The sequence below is a fragment of the Furipterus horrens genome, unplaced genomic scaffold (assembly GCF_987537825.1).
Source record: "Furipterus horrens unplaced genomic scaffold, mFurHor1.1.pri manual_scaffold_11, whole genome shotgun sequence".
NCBI classification, from domain to species: Eukaryota; Metazoa; Chordata; class Mammalia; order Chiroptera; family Furipteridae; genus Furipterus; species Furipterus horrens.
The window spans coordinates 36,185,257-36,207,044 of record NW_028327181.1 but is presented as its reverse complement, the minus strand read 5'-3'; positions in this window follow the sequence as shown (position 1 = coordinate 36,207,044).

The following is a 21,788-nucleotide window of genomic DNA, read 5'->3' as shown; positions in this document are numbered from 1 at the left end:
TCCTGGCGGCCCTCCCCGTGCCCCCACCAGGGAGTTCCAAGTGTATCCAGGCAACAGCCCCAGCGGATACTTCCTGGCGAGCTCTCGCTGGCTGCTGAGGAAGGTTTCTGTGCTCCCGGACAGAGCTCCCAGACGCGCCCAATGGGCAACTGCCTGAGTGCACTCTGCCCCCACCCCCCGTCCTGGGGACCAGGGGGCCAGCTCAGAGCTCCCCCAGGTGGCCAGTTTCCCTTGGTCCGCCAGCGGCACCCAGTTGTCCGCGCTCCTCCACCTCCTGCAGGGCCAGCCCGCCAGCACTTGCTCACATGCGGTGTTGCAACCTTCGTGAGTGTCTGTGTGAGGATCCCCCAGAGCCTGTGGCGTTTGCTCGGGATCTTGAGGTCCCTGTACCAGTGGGCCTGTGGGGGGCACGGGGAGGAGGTAGGTGAGGAAGGGGGGGTGCCCACTGTGCCAGAGAGTGAGGCTGAGGGCTGTGAGAGAGCCCCGCCTACCTGCAGGCTCCCTGGGGCCCAGGGAGGGCTCCATGCCGCGGTGCTGAGGCCTGGGCCCCTGCAGGGCACCCTTCAGGTGCAGGGCCAGGAAGACGGAAGGCGTGGTAAGTCCCAGGCCTCCGTGAGGGGCTCCCCCTGCCTTTGCAGGAAGAGGAACCCCATCACCAGCTCCTATAGCTCCACCCGAGGCTGCCCTCCGGTGGAGAGGGGGAGGCGTGCCGCCCCTTGCCAAGCCGGGCTGCCCCAGAGGGCCGGGAAGACGCTGAGGCAGCAGCGCCCTGGGGCTCCCTCCTCAGCTGCCGCCCTGCCACGGAGGCTGAGCCAGCCTGAGCAGGGCCGGGGTGCCACCAGAGGGGACACAGCACCCTCCAGGCGCCGCAAAAGGAAGGTCAGCCTGCTCCCGCGCAGGCGAGGGCCCCCTCTAAGCCTGCCACCAGGTCCCGACCCCGGGTACAGGGTGACCCCAGAAGATTTGGACAGAGACCGAGAAGCGCGGTGGCGGACCTTCCTCAGGGCTCTGCGTGGTGAGGCGTGGGCCCTCTCGGGCTGCAGGGCTCCAGAGCCTGTGCCTTCCTGCCCGCAGCCTGTGCCTGCCCTCAGTGCCCCTGTGTCCGCCGGTGCTCCAGTCACCTCTGTGCTGAGCGCCAGCCCCTCGGCCTGCACATCTGCAGGCTTGGCTGCCAGGCCAGCCTCTGACAGCGGGGTGATTCCCATGGACACCAGCCCACCTCCCAGGCCAGCCTCTGACAGCGGGGTGATTCCCATGGACACCAGCCCACCTCCCAGGCCAGCCTCTGTCAGCGGGGTGACCCCCATGGACACCAGCCCCGCTCCCTATGCACTTCCCTCGGGGGCTCCACCCAGCTCTCGAGGCAGAAAACGGGCAGCCTCAGGCCCAGCCCAGGCCCCAGTCTCCACTGTAGGCCAGCCAGCCCTGGGCAGCATCGCCCAGGCCCCCCCGGGAACGCACGCCGGCCCCAGGCCTGCCTTGGCCGCCTCGTCATCTGCTCCAGGCCCGTCTGGCACGGCCACCCAGCGCCCTGGGGGAAGCTCCGGACACAACACCCGGAAGCGCACCCGCCAGGGCACCCTGGTCACGACCCCTGGCGCCAGGGCTGGGAAAAAGCGTATGCTGGGAGGCGCTGCTGCGCCCGCCGTCATGCCCACCCACGGACCTGCACCCAAGCAGAGCTCCCATGCTTCCAGCCAAGGGCTGGGCACCACCACCAGCAGCACGGTGGCCTCTACCGTGGTGTCCCTCTCAGCCTCCACCCCCAGGGGCCCTGCCTCTGCTGGGCACGCGGCAAGAACTCAGAAGACCACCAGCCTACCAATCCCTGGGGCAGTCGGTGCGGGCGCATCCTCGAGCACATCTGCAGGCTTGGCTGCCAGGCCAGCCTCTGACAGCGGGGTGATCCCCATGGACACCACCCCAGCTCCCTAGCTCTCCTCTCTGAGGCTGCATAGAGAACAGGAGGTTGGAAATGAAGGCACGGTGCAGGCTATTAAGAAGGAGGAATCCTTGTGGGCTTTCTGGGAAAGGAGGAAGCTGGGAGCTGGAGAAACCAAGGAAGAGGAGCACAAACGGTAAGGATCTGCGTCCCTGTGATGGCCGACTTTCTCCTCTTACATTATGTCATGTTGTATGACTTGAGGGGACAAAAAAGTAGAGCACAGTCTCCCAGGTGCTGATGCCAAAGGTGCCCCTTGGGTTTGGCAGCCGGGCCGGGACCCCTGCTCCCCGGAGTGGCCTTCATTCAGCCTGACGGCCTCCTCCCCTCTTCAGCACTGCAGTTCCTGACTTCTGGTCAGAGGCGGATTAAGGCGGGTGGAGGCCCCCGACGGGGAAGTAGATATTGGTTGGGCCCCTTAAAAACAAGGAGAGAGCCAGGGAAAAGAAAAATCCGCATTTCCCATATTTTATGCAGCGTAGTAATGAAAGCAAACTTGGTGTCATTAGAGGAAAGTGTCAAGTTGGGGTTTTGCGGGGCCCTTCAGAAGTCGGGGCCCAGGGTGCGCGCCCGCTGCGCCCACCCTTCAATCCGCCTCTGCTTCTGGTAGGGCTGCAGGGCCCCAATTACTCGTTTAGAATTGATATTTTAGAAGAACTCAGAATGATTCATTTAAGATTCATTCCTGTTTAAATCAGCAGTGTGTTACTTCTTCTTGTTGACCTGTATTTCGTCGCATGGCTGTACCACCGTTTGTTTATTCACGTGCCATGAAAGGTCTGACAAGTGTCAACGTTTGTTTTTTATGCCAACTCTTCTAATAGGTAACCACTGGTATCTCCTTGGGGTATGGATTTGTGGTTTCCTAGTGATGAATGAGGATTTTCTTTTCCTGTGCTGATTAGCATGCACAGGTTTGCTTTGGGGCAGAATCTTCAGACGTCTTTCTCACTTAAATGGGCGGTTTTTGTCTTGTTGTTGTTTTAATTGAAAGGTTTTTCACATATTCTGGGCACATATTTATCACAAGTGGGAGCCCTTTAAGTTTGTTGTTTTTCGACTTTGCTTTGGCTATTTTGGGCTCCTTGCAATTCCATGTGAATTGGATGACCAGCTTTTCTATTTATGTAAAAAGGGGGATGACATTGTGATTGAAATCGCATCGAACGTGTCCTCATTTAGATAGTATTGCTATCTCGATCGTTTGTCTTCTGACCCATGAACACGGAATACCGTTCTACATATTTGGACATTTTAAATTGATTTCCTGCATTCTTTATAGTTTTCAATGTACAAGACTTTCATCTCCTTGGTTAAGCTTATTTCCAGTATTTAGTTCTTTGAGATGCCATTGAAATGGAATTGCTCTTTAATTTTCTTCATGGATTGTCACTGCTGGTGTATAGAAACACACAGATTTTTGTATGTTGATGTTATGACCTGCAAATTTGCTCATTTCATTTGTTGTTGCCACAGGTAGATCTGTGGTAGATTCTTTGAAAGATTATATATATATCTATACCTATATCTATATAGATATAGGTATAGATATATGGAATCATACCATCAGTGATATAATTTTACTTCTTCCTTTCCGATTTGGATGCCTTTTGTTTCTCTTCCCTGTCTACTTGCTCTGGCTAGAAGTTTAGGGTAATAATGAATAGCAGTGGTGAAAGTAGGAACCCTTGTTTTGTTCCTGATCCTGGTGGGAAAGCTTTCAGTCCTTCAATATTGATTTTGTTGTTTTCTGTGGGGTTTTCATAGGACACCTTTATTATGTTGAGGAAGTTCCTGTCTGTTCATGGTTTTCTCAGTGTTTTGTTTTGTTTTTGTTTTTTAATCTACTTAATGGTTTTCTCACTTTTTTTTTTCAATCATGAAAGAGCATTAGATTTTGTGAAATGCCTTTTCTGTGTCTATTGAGGTGGGCAGTAATTGATTTCATTCCATTAGTGTCTGTTGTATGGATTGATTTTCTTATATTGACCTTCTTGCATTCCTAGGATAAATCCTACTTGCTCACGGTATATAAACCTTTGTACGTGCTGTAGATTCAGTTTGTTAGTATCTCGTTGAGAAGTTTTTCATCTATGCTCATTAAAATGTATCCTGGTCATTATTATTCGGGGGGGTGGGGCCGTGTCTTTATCTGGCCTTGGTATGAAAAAGAACTGGTGATCTCATCGAATGAGTTAGGAAGAGTTCCCTTCTTTTCTGTTTTGGAAGAATTTGAAAGATGTCAAGGTTACTACTTCTGTGTTTAATAGTGTTCTTCACGTCTTTTAATCTTTCTTTCTTTTTTTTTCTATCCTCCCTTGATGATTGTTTTATTGCTTTTTAGAGAAAGACAGGAAGGGAGAGAGAGGGAGAAGCATCCATTGGTTGACATTTTGTACGTGCATTGACCAAGAAATGGACCCACAACCTAGGTGTGTGCCTTGACCAGGAATCAAACTCATGACCTTTCAGTTATGGGATGATGCTCCAGCCAACTGAGCCACCGCAGCCAGAGTTCAAGTTTTGTTCTGTTTTGTTTTGTTTTTTAGTTTTTTAGTGTAGGTGTTCACTGGCGCACATTATTTCTCACAAGTGCTTTTTGTTCATCCCATTGGTTTAGGTATGCTGTGTCTTAATTTTTTGTGCTCTCTAAGCAATTGTTTCAGTCAGTATATTTATTCCTGAATGGGCCATACTTTTTAAATTTGCTAATGCCTTGTGATTTTCTTCTTGAAAATGGCGTGTCTTACTCTTATGCTGTAACTTTGGAAATCAGATCTTCCCCTGGTCCAGGGTTTGACTTATTTTTTTGTGATGGTCGAAGGTTATAGTAGTCCATTTTTCAGGGGTTTACTGAACTATTTTTAGAGGATGTATTTGTTGCTATGCGTGGTCACTGAAGACTGCTCCTCGGCGTATGTTGGGGTAGTGTTTGGACAGAGATCTCCTTGAATACCAGGAGCCAGAAAACAAGAGAGTAAACCTTTTTTCAGTCTTTGAAGATTGGCTGTTAGGGCTGTCCCTCAGCACTCAGCCGGGTTTGCACTGAGCCCAGGGACCAGCCCAAAGTGAAAGCTTATTTCTTCAAAGGTAATTTTTGAGCAAGCATCTTACCCGAGGCATGCATGTGGCTTTCTGAATTCCCCAAATATATGGGTGATTTTGAGGGCTCTAATTTCCCAATAAAAGCTCTCTCCCCAATTTCCGCCCATAGGCATTTTGCCACCTGTGGTATTATGCCTCCACCAGAATCTTTTGGGCCAGGCAGCTATGGGTTGTTGGCCAGCTTAATGGCTTCAAGCAATGCCCGTAGCTTTTCCAGCCTTCAGGGAGCTCTCAGACGGCTTTAGAACAGACCTGCCTACACGATCATTAGCAAAGAGGTCTTGCTGTGCTTTCTCCAGACCTGAGGACCAGGATCCCACCCTGGGAACTGGGGGATGCGGTTTTCATGCCCACAGCCAAGCTGGGGAAGGAGTGGCACAAGGGCAAGGAAAACCGCCCCAGAGCTTTCCTACCGTTTTCCAGTGGCCTTTTTAAAAATTCACTGTTTGCTTGATTGCTGTGAACCTTCGGCCATTTATAAAGTTCTAACAAAATACAGTTGTTTGAAAACAATTACTGTTTAGTAGAAATGATCTCCATTTTTTACTCTTCTCGGAGATTGTTCCTGACAGGCTGCAGAACTGCTGCATTATTTATTAGAAGTTTTTAAAGTTCTTTTTTAATTACACCTTACATACAATATCATATTAGTTCCACATAGTACAATATAGTGATTGACTATATTCCCAATGCCATACCTCACACCCTCGTGTCTATTTTTATAACTGGAAATCTGTACTTCCTACTCCCTTTCACGTTTTTCACCCATTCTTTTGCTCCCACTTCCATCCAGCGACCGTCAGTTTGTTCTCTATGGGTTTGTTTCTGTGGGTAAGAGTGTAAATTGGCACAGCTACTATGGAAAAGAGTATGGAGCTTTCTTAAAAAATTCAAACCAGAACTACCACGTGACACAACAATTCCACTTCTGGATATTTATCGGAAAAAACTCCAAAAAAAGATTTATGTTCCTTTATGTTCTCTGCAGCACTATTTGCAATAGCCAAGAATTAGAAGCAACCTAAGTGTGCATCAGTAGATGGCTGGACTAAGAGGGTGTGGTACACCCACACACAGACACACACACACACACACACACACAGGAATATTAGTCAGCCATAAAAAAAGAATGAAATTTTGCCATGTTAGGTACCGTATGATTTCACTTACATGTGGACTTTTTAAATAAGAAAAACAGAAACAAAGTCAGGATCCTGCTTGTTTTTCAGTGTTTGTTCCAGGAGAGATTGGAACTGCCATGTTGCTGATGCCACTTCTCTGTTTTGGCTTTAAGGAATTGATTATGAAAGTGACTTGTGTGTCAAGCCATATCAGAATGAGAGCTGCTGAATTACAATGACGTTTGAAGGAGTTTCTATCGAAGTAGTTTCCTAGAACTTCACTGGCTTTTTCTGTATCAGGTCTCCTCATTTTACTGATGTGTCGTTGCGTAGTTTGTGACCATTGCCTCTGTTGTGACCTGGTAAGCAGGGTTTGCGGCACAGCAATGACGTCCGGTAAGGATGCTTGAGAAAAGCGTCTTGGTGATGTTGTCGCTACACTTCTACTCTGCCCCTCGCGGAGGAGCAGGTGGAGGTTCGGGAACAGGTTATTTTGTAAATCATCTTCAAACTGATATTTGAAATACATGTATTAAGTCTTTCTGGGAAGAGCTGAGTGTTTTATGTGTCAGTCGTGTAATTCATAATTGAAGTGAAAGTATTCTTTGAAAAATGGTGGAAAAAGTTTCTCAATTAACTTTATGGTAAACATTCAGTCACTAAGCACTTCATAACCTTGATCTAATGAAAAACCTGATAGTTTCTGTCTTTGACGGTGAAATGTAGAGAGTTTGCACACAATGGCATGGGAGAGCTTACTTGAATTAAATGTTTCATTTCAGTAAGATTGGCATTTTTATACCTGAGTGCCTCTTCTGTAGAAGCACTTTTAACTGTTGAATGATTTGAAGGCATGGAACAGTGATAGCAGGGTACCTGAGAAATACCTGGAATATTTCATCTGAATTAGGTTAGCAGAGTTGTTATCATTTATTATGATGTGTTTGGTTATTGTCCGTTAAAATAGAATTAAGCCACTTCTCTCCTCTTGTTTTCTTCTTTGTAAATTACGTTTAGGTATCGGACTTGTTGAAATACTTAGTGATAGGTAACAAGGATAATGGAAAGGCCTCTATCATGATTACACTTTTAGATCCTTTTCCTGGATGTGCTGTCCTTAAGGATTTACGTATTACTCAGCAGGAAATAAAACACCGTAGAGGAAGACCTTTTTCACTTTTGGAAGTCATCATTATTCCATCATCTTACTATTTTCTATAGTACCTTTTCCAAACCTCTGATGCTCTGAATGTGAAAAACGGGATTTTTAAAAACAATGATGAGGAAAGAGCCCTAAGTGGGTGGCTCAACTGATTGGGTGTCATCCCACAAAGCGACAGGTTGCAGGTTCGATTCCTGGTCAGGACACATGCCTGGGTTGCAGGTTGGGTCCCCGGTCGGAGTGCATGCAAGAAGCGGCCGGTCGATGTTTCTCTCTCGCATTGATGTTTCTTTCCATGTCTTTTTCCCTCCCTTTCCCTCTCTCTAAAAATAAATACGTAAAATCTTTAAAAGTTTATGATGAAAAGATAGCATGAGATCAGCCCTCTTAAATAAGAAACGGAATCTTAATATACCCTCTTACATTGCAGTAAAGGTATAACTATCAAAGTTTCTTGGTAAACAATTGAACTTAAATATTGCAGAGGTGTGATATAATATATGCTTGATTTTCATATGCATAAGATACATGAATATCTCAAAATTCCCATCTGATCCTTTGAGGGACAATTTAGTGTTTGAGTTATAGATATTTAACACTTGAAAGAGTTTTTGAAGTTTTAGTTCGGTTTTAAATTTATAAACTTCAAAATTATATTCAGGTAAATTTTTCTTATGAACCTTATTATACCCTCAAAATGATAACCTGCGTTTTGCTATGTACCAACATGAAAATACAGGTAAGTACACAAAGACCTAAAACCAGAGTTACAGTACTAAATGAATAATAATTTGTGCTTTTCATTCATTGAGTATGCTATAACATTTAAAAAATCTATGCTGTCGTGAGAGAGTCTATTAGAACTTAAATTAAAACATTGTAGGCGTTGAAATGGAAGAAATAATTTACTTCTAACATGTTCCATCGTAATAGTGACATGAGTCAGTGTTTTTTTTTTTTTTTTTTTTTTTTTTTAATTTTGGTTTTTCAATTACAGTTGTCCCCTTTTCCCCTAATTTCTCTCCCCCACCCAACCCACCCCCTCTCCCGCAATCATATCCCTCCCCGTTGTCCATGTCCATGAGTCTTTTATACAGGTTCTTTGACTAAACCCTTCCCTTACTTATCCCCCTTCTCTCCCTCTCCCCACCCCCCTATTGACTGCTATTCTGCTCTTTGTTCTATTTAGTTCCTTTGTTTGTGTTGTTCTTGAGTTTCCTGTATTGGGTGATATCATATGGTATTTTTCTTTCTTTGCCTGGCTTATTTCACTAAGCATAATTCTCTCTAGTTCCACCCATGTTGTCGCAAATGGCAGGAGTTCCTTCTTTCTTTCTGCTGCATAGTATTCCATTGTGTAGATGTACCACAGTTTTTTGATCCACTCATCTACAGATGGGCACTTAGGTTGTTTCCAGCACTTAGCTATTGTAAACAGGGCTGCAATGAACATAGGGGTGCATAAGTTCTTTTGAATTGGTGTTTCGAGATTCTTCGGGTATAATCCTAGTAGTGGAGTCGCTGGTTCAAAAGGCAGTTCCATTTTTAATCTTTTGAGGTAATTCCATACTGTTCTCCATAGTGGCTGCACCAGTCTGCATTCCCACCAACAGTGCACCAGGGTTCCCGTTTCTCCGCATCCTCGCCAGCACTTGTTGCTTGTTGATTTGTTGATGATGGCCATTCTGACTGGTGTAAGGTGGTATCTCATTGTGGTTTTTATTTGCATCTCCCTGACGGCCAATGATGTTGAGCATTTTTTCACGTGCCTATGGACCTTCTGTATGTCCTCTTCGGAGAAGTGTTTGTTCAGGTCCCTTGCCCATTTTTTAATTGGGTTGTTTGTTTTCTTGATGTTGAGTCGTATCAGCTCTTTATATATTTTGGAAATCAGTCCCCTGTCTGTGATGTCATTGGCAAATATGTTTTCCCATATGGTTGGTTTCCTTTTCATCTTGCTGATGTTTTCTTTTGCTGAGCAGAAACTCTTCAGTTTGATGTAATCCCATTTATTTATTTTTTCCTTTATTGCTCTTGCTTTAGGAGATGTATCCGTGAAGAGATTGTTACTTGAGATATCTGATATTTTCTTGCCTATGTTTTCCTCTAGGACTTTTATGGTGTCACGGCTTACATTTAAGTCTTTGATCCATCTTGAGTTTATTCTCGTGTGTGGTGTAAGTTGGTGGTCTAGTTTCATTTTTTTGCAGGTCCCTATCCAGTTCTCCCAGCACCGTTTGTTAAAGAGGCTCTTCTCACTCCATTTTATGTTCCTTCCTCCTTTATCAAATATTAGTTGACCATAGAGGCCTGGGTTTATTTCTGGACTCTCTATTCTGTTCCATTGATCTATATGTTCTTATGCCAGTACCAGACTGTTTTGATTACAGTGGCTTTGTAGTATTGTTTGATATCTGGTGTGGTGATTCCTCCTGCTGTGTTCTTCTGTCTCAAGATTGCTTTTGCTATTCGGGGTCTTTTTTGGTTCCATATGAATTTATGGAGTATTTGTTCTAGGTCGGTGAAATATGTCAGTGGTATTTTAATAGGGATTGCATTGAATCTGTAAATTGCTTTGGGTAGTATGGCCATTTTGATGATGTTGATTCTTCCCATCCAAGAACATGGTATTTGCCTCCATTTATTTGTTTCTTCCTTAATTTCTTTCTTCAATGTTATGTAATTTTCAGAGTACAGGTCTTTTATCTCTTTGGTTAAGTTTCCTCCTAGGTACTTTATTTTTCTTGTTGCTATAGTAAATGGTATTTTCTTTTTTGTCTCTGTCTCTGCTATTTTATTGTTGGTGTACAGAAATGCCTTAGATTTCTGTATATTTATTTTGTACCCTGCGATTTTGCCAGATTCACTTATTATATCGAGTAGTCTTTTAGTGGAGTTTATAGGATTTCCTATGTATACTATCATGTCATCTGCATATAATGAAAGTTTTACTTCCTCTTTCCCAATTTGGATGCCTTTTATTTCTTTTTCTTGTCTGATTGCTGTGGCTAGGACTTCCAACACTATGTTGAAAAGGAGCGGAGAGAGTGGACAACCTTGTCTAGTTCCTGAGTTCAGGGGGAATGCTTTCAGTTTTTGTCCATTGAGTATGATGTTGGCCTCAGGCTTCTCATATATAGCCTTAATTATGTTAAGATATGCTCCCTTTATTCCCATTTTGCTGAGTGTTTTCATCATAAATGGGTGTTGTACTTTATCAGATGCTTTTTCTGCATCTATCGATATGATCATGTGATTTTTGTCTTTCATTCTGTTTAGGTGATGTATTATATTTATTGATTTGCGAATATGAAACCATCCTTGCATCCCTGGAATGAAGCCCACTTGATCATGATGTATGATCTTTTTGATGTATTGCTGGGTCCTGTTTGCCAATATTTTATTGAGGATTTTAGCATCAATGTTCCTCAGTGATATTGGCCTGTAGTTTTCTTTCTTTGTTGTGTCTTGACCTGGTTTGGGGATTAGGATAATACTGGCTTCATAGAAAGAGTTTGTGATTTTCCCCTTTTCTTGGATTTTTTGGAACAGTTTGAGGAGGATAGGAGTTAGTTCTTCCCTGAATGTTTTGTAGTATTCGCCTGTGAAGCCATCCGGTCCAGGGCTTTTGTGTACAGGGAGATTTTGGATTACTGTTTCAATTTCCTTCTTTGTTATTGGTCTGTTGAGACTTTCCACCACTTCTTGATTCAGTTTTGGAAGGTTGTATGTTTCTAGAAATCTGTCCATTTCTTCTAGATTGTCAAATTTCTTGTCATACAGTTGTCTGAAGTAATTTCTAACTATCATTTGTATTTCTGAGGTATCAGTCGTGATTTCTCCTCTTTCATTTCTGATTTTGTTTATTTGTGTCTTCTCTCTTTTTTTCTTGATTAGACTGGCTAGAGGCTTGTCGATTTTGTTTCTTTTTTCAAAGAACCAGCTCCTAGTTTTGTTGATCTTTTGGATTGTTTGTTTAGTCTCTATGTCATTTAGTTCTGCTCTGATCTTGATGATTTCATTCCTTCTTCTTACCCTAGGCTTTGTTTGTTGTTGTTGTTCTAGTTCTTGTAGCTTTATGGTTAGGTTTTTTATTTGAGATTCTTCTATCCTTTTCAGATATGCCTGTATTGCTATGAACTTCCCTCTCAGGACTGCTTTTGCTGTGTCCCACAGGTTTTGGGTTGTTGTGTGCTCATTATCATTAGTTCCTAGAAATTGCTTGATTTCTTCTTTGATGTCATTGTTAACTCATTCATTATTGAATAGCATGTTATTCAATCTCCATGAGTTTGGGTGTCTTTGATTTTTTTCTCTGAGGTTGATTTCTAGTTTCAAGGCATTGTGATCTGAAAAGATGCTTGATATGATTTCAATTTTCTTGAATTTGTTGAGGCTTGTTTTGTGACCTATCATGTGGTCTATCCTTGAAAATGTCCCATGTGCACTTGAAAAGAATGTATATTTTGCTTCTTTGGGGTGAAAAGTTCTATATATATCAGTTAGATCCATGTGGTTTAGTGTGTTGTTCAATGCCTGTATATCCTTGGTGTTTCTTTGCTTGGATGATCTGTCTATTGTTGATCATGGAGTGTTGAAGTCCCCTACTATGAGTGTGTTGTTGTTGATATCCTTTTTGTGGTCTTCTAGTATTTGCTTTGTGTATTTGGGTGCTCCTATGTTGGGTGCATATATGTTTATCAAAGTCATATCTTCGTGATGGATTGCTCCTTTAAGTATTATGAAATGTCCTTCTTTGTCTCTTTTTATTGTCCTTGCTTTGAAATCCGTTTTGTCTGATATGAGGACTGCTACCCCGGCTTTTTTTTCCGGTCCGTTTGCTTGGAATATTTTTTTATATCCCTTTACTTTCAGTCTGTGTAAATCTTTTGTTTTCAGGTGCGTTTCTTGTAGACAGCAAACATGTGGGTCCTGTTTTCTTATCCATTCCGTTACCCTATGTCTTTTAATTGGAGCATTTAATCCATTTACATTTAAGGTTATTATTGACGTGTATTTATTCATTTCCCTTTGTACCTCTGTTCCTCTCCTCTCTTGTTCTTTTCTTCTTTTTTCTTAGAACACTCCCTTTAGCATCTCTTGCAATGCTGGTTTTGTGGAGATGTATTCTTTCAGTCTTCCTTTGTCTGAGAAACTCCTTATTTCACCTTCTATTTTGAATGAGAGCCTTGCTGGGTAGAGTATTCTTGGTTGTAGGCCTTTGTTTTTCATTGCTTGAAATATTTTTGACCATTCCCTTCTGGCTTGTAATGTTTCTGTTGAGAAATCAGTTGATAGCCTTATCGGAGCTCCCTTGTATGTTATTTGCTGTTTTTCTCTTTCTCTCAGCAAGTATTCATGACGCACGTCCAAGGATAAGCCGTGAACGACTGAAGGCTCTTTGAAGACGAGTAGAGCAGCATGAAGAGCCGATGATGGAGCTTCAGAGAGCATCGCAGGGCACCACTTAATTTATATTTTGTTTGTTATTTGTTATGTTTTAAGGTTTCATATTTTAAACATTTTATTTCTTTAGAGAGGGGAAAAGGCAGGGAGAAAGAGAGGGAGAGAAACATGATGTGAAAGAAAACCTCCGCTGGTTGCGCGAGGCAGGCAGCTGAACCAGACAGAACCTGCAAGCTACACGTGTGCCCCCTACGACTGGGGTCAAAGCCGCGGGTCCGTGTGCAGGCTGGTTCTCAAAGCGCCGGAGGTACCGATAATATTTCCCATTTTTTCCTCACAGAACGGAGGAAATAAAAAGTAGATTTAAAGGTTAGCCATGCCGAGAGTATTGCCCCTTTACCTTTTTCCTTCATAGACTGTTTTGTTTGCATCTTAGGAATTATAATCCTTTTGTAGATACATGTAGGCATAGAATCTTTTTTCTTTCTATAGTTATCATAATTGAAAAAGTTGAATTGTTGGATATTTTCTCATGCATTGTTTTGGTTTTGTTTGTTTTTCATTGGATCGAATGGAGGCTGCAAGCAAAGTAATACGCACCGACAGGAGTAGAAGACCTCAGCCGTCAGAAGGATTGAGGTACATGCTTCCATGATCTTAGCAAACTTTTATGCCCCTGAGTGGAACCGGCTTCACTGCCCTAGGAGACTTTTGTATAGTCCCGGTAGTGAGTGAGACATCGTAAGAGTTTGCTTTTCGTGCGCACAGTGATCCCAACCTAAAACTTACCTCCACAGACTGCGTGAGGCACCGTGGAGACCGGGTAGCAGAAACCTGCTTAGAAAAGCCCGCGGTCGTCAGGAAGAGCCATCTAGAAAAGGTAAGGCTTTCTCGCAGCCCTTAAGACCGTTGTTGAGCGAGAACACACTTTATCTCTCCATCAAGGCCAAACTCGTTTCAAAAGCGAAGGAGGTATGATTTCACCTTTCCGTATGTTATTACTGCTCTAGCTCTGTGCATCTTTGGGGCACAGTGGAACAGCATGCTACAAAAGAAGGAGCATATTTGGAAAACGAGCTCCCATGTGCTCTCCTCTGGCTTTGCACCGGCAGCTGCTCTTTCAGCAAACAGTTTCTGATAATGTCTCCATTCCTATGTCTACCAAATTAGCTGATTGAGGGATGTGCACGTCTGCCTTTGCTCTTCATCTGTTGTCCCAACTGCTGCACAGGAACCGTTAGGGTTCGGGGTCCCAACCCGGTTTCACCTTCTTGTTTCTCCCTCTTAGTTCCTTGGTTTCACTACTTTTGGAAACAGTTACCTCACTAAGTCAGTGTAACATGAAAAGCATAATGTAATGATGTCGAAATGGTACAGAGCCCTTTGTTTGTGCACGGCTCTTGACAGGTGTAGACTGTCAGCATCAGAGTCGTTTTGCAAAGTGAAGAAAGTGCCGTACTTCCTATGACTGAGCTGACACGTAAACGAGTTCAGCATTGGTGTCAGTAGTCCTTTGAGCTGAGGGATGAGATGCCTCTGGAACCTGTAAATATGACGCAAATGACTGCGTTTTCCCGAAGGCGGTGGCACCGGCTGTAAGTGATGATGGAGAAAGCAGCGATGTGCCCAGCCCGTCACAGGCAGTAGTGTGGGGAAGGCCAGGGGAGGGGGAGCGAGGGCTGGGTGCAGGTGGGCCAGGCTGGGCACCATGGGGGACATCTGTCAACAGTGTCAGAAGTAAAAGCCAAAGGAAATGGCAAGCTGAAGGCATTTCTCTCACTAGCATGGCTCTCAGATAGACAGTGCCAGAGCAGTGAGAAGGACAATACAGGAAACCCTCAGGATTTGAAAACAAACAGACTCTCCTGAGGAATGTAAAAGAGGGAGTGGGCCTTGTGAGGGAAGAGAACATGCAGACCGGCGACAGGTAACCGAGTGTCTCTAAGTGACAAGATGCACAGATGTACACTGACTGTGTATATACCCACCCATAGAACCCAGGGCATGGAATTTATGCCTTGGTCCTAAGCTCCTTGTAGACTCGATGGGTGTTATCTCTTTGTTGTGTTTTGCTTTTCCGATTTGTCGGTATGGGAGATGAAAAGGGATAGGTGTTGGGATCCAGTACGAAAGAGTCATAATTAATATAACTCTCTTAAGCAATATAATTGATATAATGAAGTCTTTTATTCAGGCCTGCCTTTGGTCTGTTTATTTTAGTGTAAGTAGGGAATAAAGTGAAGTAAATGCCTACTTTGTCTTGGGTTGCCTACGAAAGCTTCGGAAATGCACAAACTTGGTTTGTAAAGACTTTCATTTATTTTTAGAGAGAGACGAGAGGAAGGAGAGAGGGAGAGAACCATCGACCCAATGCCTCTGGAATGCCACCCGCCTGGGGACTGAACCTGACCGCGAATGGAACGGACGACCTTTCACTTTGCGGGACGATGGCCACACAACTCGCCGCACCGGTTCGTCAGGGCCGCGCCAGCTCATTTCAGGACAAAAAGTAAAAAACAATAAACACGAGGAATAACATCAAAAATAAAGTAAGTTCGTTTTTTTATAATCTTTAGAATTTCGCCTTTTTCTGCCTTTTTAATTTATGTTGTTATATATCGAGTGTGATTTTTTTACTTCTCTACCATCTGGTGGCTTCTCTGTTGTCCTGTAATAATTCAATGCAAAATACGCAGTCAGTGTTCCGCGAGAGCTGGAGCTGGGTGGGTGTGCTCTTTGTGCACTGCCAGAAGGTCGTGTCGTTTCTCATGTAAAGCACTTGAGACTGACATCGGTGCCTGTTAAGTGAAGAAGGGCATGCTATGGGGACCTTTCATCCATGTTCCCTCTGGCTTGAACGTTCTGGTGTTTCTGAAGTCAATGGCATGATGAAGGCAAGTTGGCTATTTCAACCCAGTATTGCTTCATTCCTGCCATCAGTGAGCAGCTCTGTGTGACCTGCCTCAGTCACCTGCCTTCCGTGTCCTGCCCTCTCTTACCTGCTATCTGTGACATGCCCAGTATGATGTGCCCTCTGTGACCTGGCTCCAGTGACCTGCCCTAGTGACCTGCTGTCTGTGACCTTGCCCTCTGAAACCTTCATTCTTTGACTAGGCTCCTGTGACCTGCCCTCCTTGACCTGCATTCTATGACCTCCCTCAGTAACATGCTATGACCGCTGTCTGTGACCTGCTCTCTGTGAACTGCCCTCTGGGACCATCCATCTGTGACCTGTACTCAGTGACTGTCCACTGTGACCAGGCATCTGTGACCTGCTCTAAGTTCTGGCTTCCTTCATGTGGTATTTGTGACCTGCTCCCCATGACCTCCCTCAGTGACATGACTTCCATGAGATGCCCCGGTGACCTACCCTCCGTGACTTGGCCCTGTGTCCTCACTCACTGCCCTGCCCTCTGTGACTGCCTCAGTAACATGCTCTATTTGACCTCCCTCAGGGTCTTGCCCTGTATGCTCTCCCTCACATCTGTGACCTCCTTCATGACCTGCCCTCTGGCATCTGTCTTTTGTGACCTGCCGTCTGTGACTTGCCCTCTATGACCTCGCTCAGTGACTTGCTCTAGTGACCTTCGCTCAGTACTTCCATCAGGACCAGCCCTCTGTGACCTGCCCTCAGTGATGTGATCTGTGTGTCCTGTCCTCAGTTCTGCCATCTGTGACCCGACCTCTGTGACCGGCCTTAGGTCTCCGGAATTCTAAGGACATGTGTTGTGACTATAGTCAGTTTTTGTATCTTTAGTTGCTGTGATTCCACCAAGTTGGTTCACAATTTGTGAATATTTCTCAAAGCCTAGGATAACATCTCACATTTTTTTTTCTGACAACACTGAGCCAATGAGAAGGTTTTAAAGGGCAGCCGTGCCGAGATTATGACCCCTTTACCAGTTTCCTTCGTAAGGGGACTGTTTTTTGGTATCCGAGGGCTTCTGGTCCTTTGGTTGTGTACATGGTGGCATATAACCTGTTGTCTTTCTTTTGAATTAGAACGGAAAAAGTGGACTTGTTGGATATTTTCTCATGCATTGTTTTGGTTTTGTTTGTTTTTCATTGGATCGAGTGGAGGCTGCAAGCAAAGTAATACGCACCGACAGGAGTAGAAGACTTCAGCCGGTCAGAAGGATTGAGGTACTTTGTGATGCTTCCATGATCTTAGCAAACTTCTATGCCCCTGAGTGGAACCGGCTTCACTGCCCTAGGAGACTTTTGTATAGTCCCGGTAGTGAGTGAGACATCGTAAGAGTTTGCTTTTCGTGCGCACAGTGATCCCAACCTAAAACTTACCTCCACAGACTGCGTGAGGCACCGTGGAGACCGGGTAGCAGAAACCTGCTTAGAAAAGCCCGCGGTCGTCAGGAAGAGCCATCTAGAAAAGGTAAGGCTTTCTCGCAGCCCTTAAGACCGTTGTTGAGCGCGAACACACTTTATCTCTCCATCAAGGCCAAACTCGTTTCAAAAGCGAAGGAGGTATGATTTCACCTTTCCGTATGTTATTACTGCTCTAGCTCTGTGCATCTTTGGGGCACAGTGGAACAGCATGCTACAAAAGAAGGAGCATATTTGGAAAACGAGCTCCCATGTGCTCTCCTCTGGCTTTGCACCGGCAGCTGCTCTTTCAGCAAACAGTTTCTGATAATGTCTCCATTCCTATGTCTACCAAATTAGCTGATTGAGGGATGTGCACGTCTGCCTTTGCTCTTCATCTGTTGTCCCAACTGCTGCACAGGAACCGTTAGGGTTCGGGGTCCCAACCCGGTTTCACCTTCTTGTTTCTCCCTCTTAGTTCCTTGGTTTCACTACTTTTGGAAACAGTTACCTCACTAAGTCAGTGTAACATGAAAAGCATAATGTAATGATGTCGAAATGGTACAGAGCCCTTTGTTTGTGCACGGCTCTTGACAGGTGTAGACTGTCAGCATCAGAGTCGTTTTGCAAAGTGAAGAAAGTGCCGTACTTCCTATGACTGAGCTGACACGTAAACGAGTTCAGCATTGGTGTCAGTAGTCCTTTGAGCTGAGGGATGAGATGCCTCTGGAACCTGTAAATATGACGCAAATGACTGCGTTTTCCCGAAGGCGGTGGCACCGGCTGTAAGTGATGATGGAGAAAGCAGCGATGTGCCCAGCCCGTCACAGGCAGTAGTGTGGGGAAGGCCAGGGGAGGGGGAGCGAGGGCTGGGTGCAGGTGGGCCAGGCTGGGCACCATGGGGGACATCTGTCAACAGTGTCAGAAGTAAAAGCCAAAGGAAATGGCAAGCTGAAGGCATTTCTCTCACTAGCATGGCTCTCAGATAGACAGTGCCAGAGCAGTGAGAAGGACAATACAGGAAACCCTCAGGATTTGAAAACAAACAGACTCTCCTGAGGAATGTAAAAGAGGGAGTGGGCCTTGTGAGGGAAGAGAACATGCAGACCGGCGACAGGTAACCGAGTGTCTCTAAGTGACAAGATGCACAGATGTACACTGACTGTGTATATACCCACCCATAGAACCCAGGGCATGGAATTTATGCCTTGGTCCTAAGCTCCTTGTAGACTCGATGGGTGTTATCTCTTTGTTGTGTTTTGCTTTTCCGATTTGTCGGTATGGGAGATGAAAAGGGATAGGTGTTGGGATCCAGTACGAAAGAGTCATAATTAATATAACTCTCTTAAGCAATATAATTGATATAATGAAGTCTTTTATTCAGGCCTGCCTTTGGTCTGTTTATTTTAGTGTAAGTAGGGAATAAAGTGAAGTAAATGCCTACTTTGTCTTGGGTTGCCTACGAAAGCTTCGGAAATGCACAAACTTGGTTTGTAAAGACTTTCATTTATTTTTAGAGAGAGACGAGAGGAAGGAGAGAGGGAGAGAACCATCGACCCAATGCCTCTGGAATGCCACCCGCCTGGGGACTGAACCTGACCGCGAATGGAACGGACGACCTTTCACTTTGCGGGACGATGGCCACACAACTCGCCGCACCGGTTCGTCAGGGCCGCGCCAGCTCATTTCAGGACAAAAAGTAAAAAACAATAAACACGAGGAATAACATCAAAAATAAAGTAAGTTCGTTTTTTTATAATCTTTAGAATTTCGCCTTTTTCTGCCTTTTTAATTTATGTTGTTATATATCGAGTGTGATTTTTTTACTTCTCTACCATCTGGTGGCTTCTCTGTTGTCCTGTAATAATTCAATGCAAAATACGCAGTCAGTGTTCCGCGAGAGCTGGAGCTGGGTGGGTGTGCTCTTTGTGCACTGCCAGAAGGTCGTGTCGTTTCTCATGTAAAGCACTTGAGACTGACATCGGTGCCTGTTAAGTGAAGAAGGGCATGCTATGGGGACCTTTCATCCATGTTCCCTCTGGCTTGAACGTTCTGGTGTTTCTGAAGTCAATGGCATGATGAAGGCAAGTTGGCTATTTCAACCCAGTATTGCTTCATTCCTGCCATCAGTGAGCAGCTCTGTGTGACCTGCCTCAGTCACCTGCCTTCCGTGTCCTGCCCTCTCTTACCTGCTATCTGTGACATGCCCAGTATGATGTGCCCTCTGTGACCTGGCTCCAGTGACCTGCCCTAGTGACCTGCTGTCTGTGACCTTGCCCTCTGAAACCTTCATTCTTTGACTAGGCTCCTGTGACCTGCCCTCCTTGACCTGCATTCTATGACCTCCCTCAGTAACATGCTATGACCGCTGTCTGTGACCTGCTCTCTGTGAACTGCCCTCTGGGACCATCCATCTGTGACCTGTACTCAGTGACTGTCCACTGTGACCAGGCATCTGTGACCTGCTCTAAGTTCTGGCTTCCTTCATGTGGTATTTGTGACCTGCTCCCCATGACCTCCCTCAGTGACATGACTTCCATGAGATGCCCCGGTGACCTACCCTCCGTGACTTGGCCCTGTGTCCTCACTCACTGCCCTGCCCTCTGTGACTGCCTCAGTAACATGCTCTATTTGACCTCCCTCAGGGTCTTGCCCTGTATGCTCTCCCTCACATCTGTGACCTCCTTCATGACCTGCCCTCTGGCATCTGTCTTTTGTGACCTGCCGTCTGTGACTTGCCCTCTATGACCTCGCTCAGTGACTTGCTCTAGTGACCTTCGCTCAGTACTTCCATCAGGACCAGCCCTCTGTGACCTGCCCTCAGTGATGTGATCTGTGTGTCCTGTGCTCAGTTCTGCCATCTGTGACCCGACCTCTGTGACCGGCCTTAGGTCTCCGGAATTCTAAGGACATGTGTTGTGACTATAGTCAGTTTTTGTATCTTTAGTTGCTGTGATTCCACCAAGTTGGTTCACAATTTGTGAATATTTCTCAAAGCCTAGGATAACATCTCACATTTTTTTTTCTGACAACACTGAGCCAATGAGAAGGTTTTAAAGGGCAGCCGTGCCGAGATTATGACCCCTTTACCAGTTTCCTTCGTAAGGGGACTGTTTTTTGGTATCCGAGGGCTTCTGGTCCTTTGGTTGTGTACATGGTGGCATATAACCTGTTGTCTTTCTTTTGAATTAGAACGGAAAAAGTGGACTTGTTGGATATTTTCTCATGCATTGTTTTGGTTTTGTTTGTTTTTCATTGGATCGAGTGGAGGCTGCAAGCAAAGTAATACGCACCGACAGGAGTAGAAGACTTCAGCCGGTCAGAAGGATTGAGGTACTTTGTGATGCTTCCATGATCTTAGCAAACTTCTATGCCCCTGAGTGGAACCGGCTTCACTGCCCTAGGAGACTTTTGTATAGTCCCGGTAGTGAGTGAGACATCGTAAGAGTTTGCTTTTCGTGCGCACAGTGATCCCAACCTAAAACTTACCTCCACAGACTGCGTGAGGCACCGTGGAGACCGGGTAGCAGAAACCTGCTTAGAAAAGCCCGCGGTCGTCAGGAAGAGCCATCTAGAAAAGGTAAGGCTTTCTCGCAGCCCTTAAGACCGTTGTTGAGCGCGAACACACTTTATCTCTCCATCAAGGCCAAACTCGTTTCAAAAGCGAAGGAGGTATGATTTCACCTTTCCGTATGTTATTACTGCTCTAGCTCTGTGCATCTTTGGGGCACAGTGGAACAGCATGCTACAAAAGAAGGAGCATATTTGGAAAACGAGCTCCCATGTGCTCTCCTCTGGCTTTGCACCGGCAGCTGCTCTTTCAGCAAACAGTTTCTGATAATGTCTCCATTCCTATGTCTACCAAATTAGCTGATTGAGGGATGTGCACGTCTGCCTTTGCTCTTCATCTGTTGTCCCAACTGCTGCACAGGAACCGTTAGGGTTCGGGGTCCCAACCCGGTTTCACCTTCTTGTTTCTCCCTCTTAGTTCCTTGGTTTCACTACTTTTGGAAACAGTTACCTCACTAAGTCAGTGTAACATGAAAAGCATAATGTAATGATGTCGAAATGGTACAGAGCCCTTTGTTTGTGCACGGCTCTTGACAGGTGTAGACTGTCAGCATCAGAGTCGTTTTGCAAAGTGAAGAAAGTGCCGTACTTCCTATGACTGAGCTGACACGTAAACGAGTTCAGCATTGGTGTCAGTAGTCCTTTGAGCTGAGGGATGAGATGCCTCTGGAACCTGTAAATATGACGCAAATGACTGCGTTTTCCCGAAGGCGGTGGCACCGGCTGTAAGTGATGATGGAGAAAGCAGCGATGTGCCCAGCCCGTCACAGGCAGTAGTGTGGGGAAGGCCAGGGGAGGGGGAGCGAGGGCTGGGTGCAGGTGGGCCAGGCTGGGCACCATGGGGGACATCTGTCAACAGTGTCAGAAGTAAAAGCCAAAGGAAATGGCAAGCTGAAGGCATTTCTCTCACTAGCATGGCTCTCAGATAGACAGTGCCAGAGCAGTGAGAAGGACAATACAGGAAACCCTCAGGATTTGAAAACAAACAGACTCTCCTGAGGAATGTAAAAGAGGGAGTGGGCCTTGTGAGGGAAGAGAACATGCAGACCGGCGACAGGTAACCGAGTGTCTCTAAGTGACAAGATGCACAGATGTACACTGACTGTGTATATACCCACCCATAGAACCCAGGGCATGGAATTTATGCCTTGGTCCTAAGCTC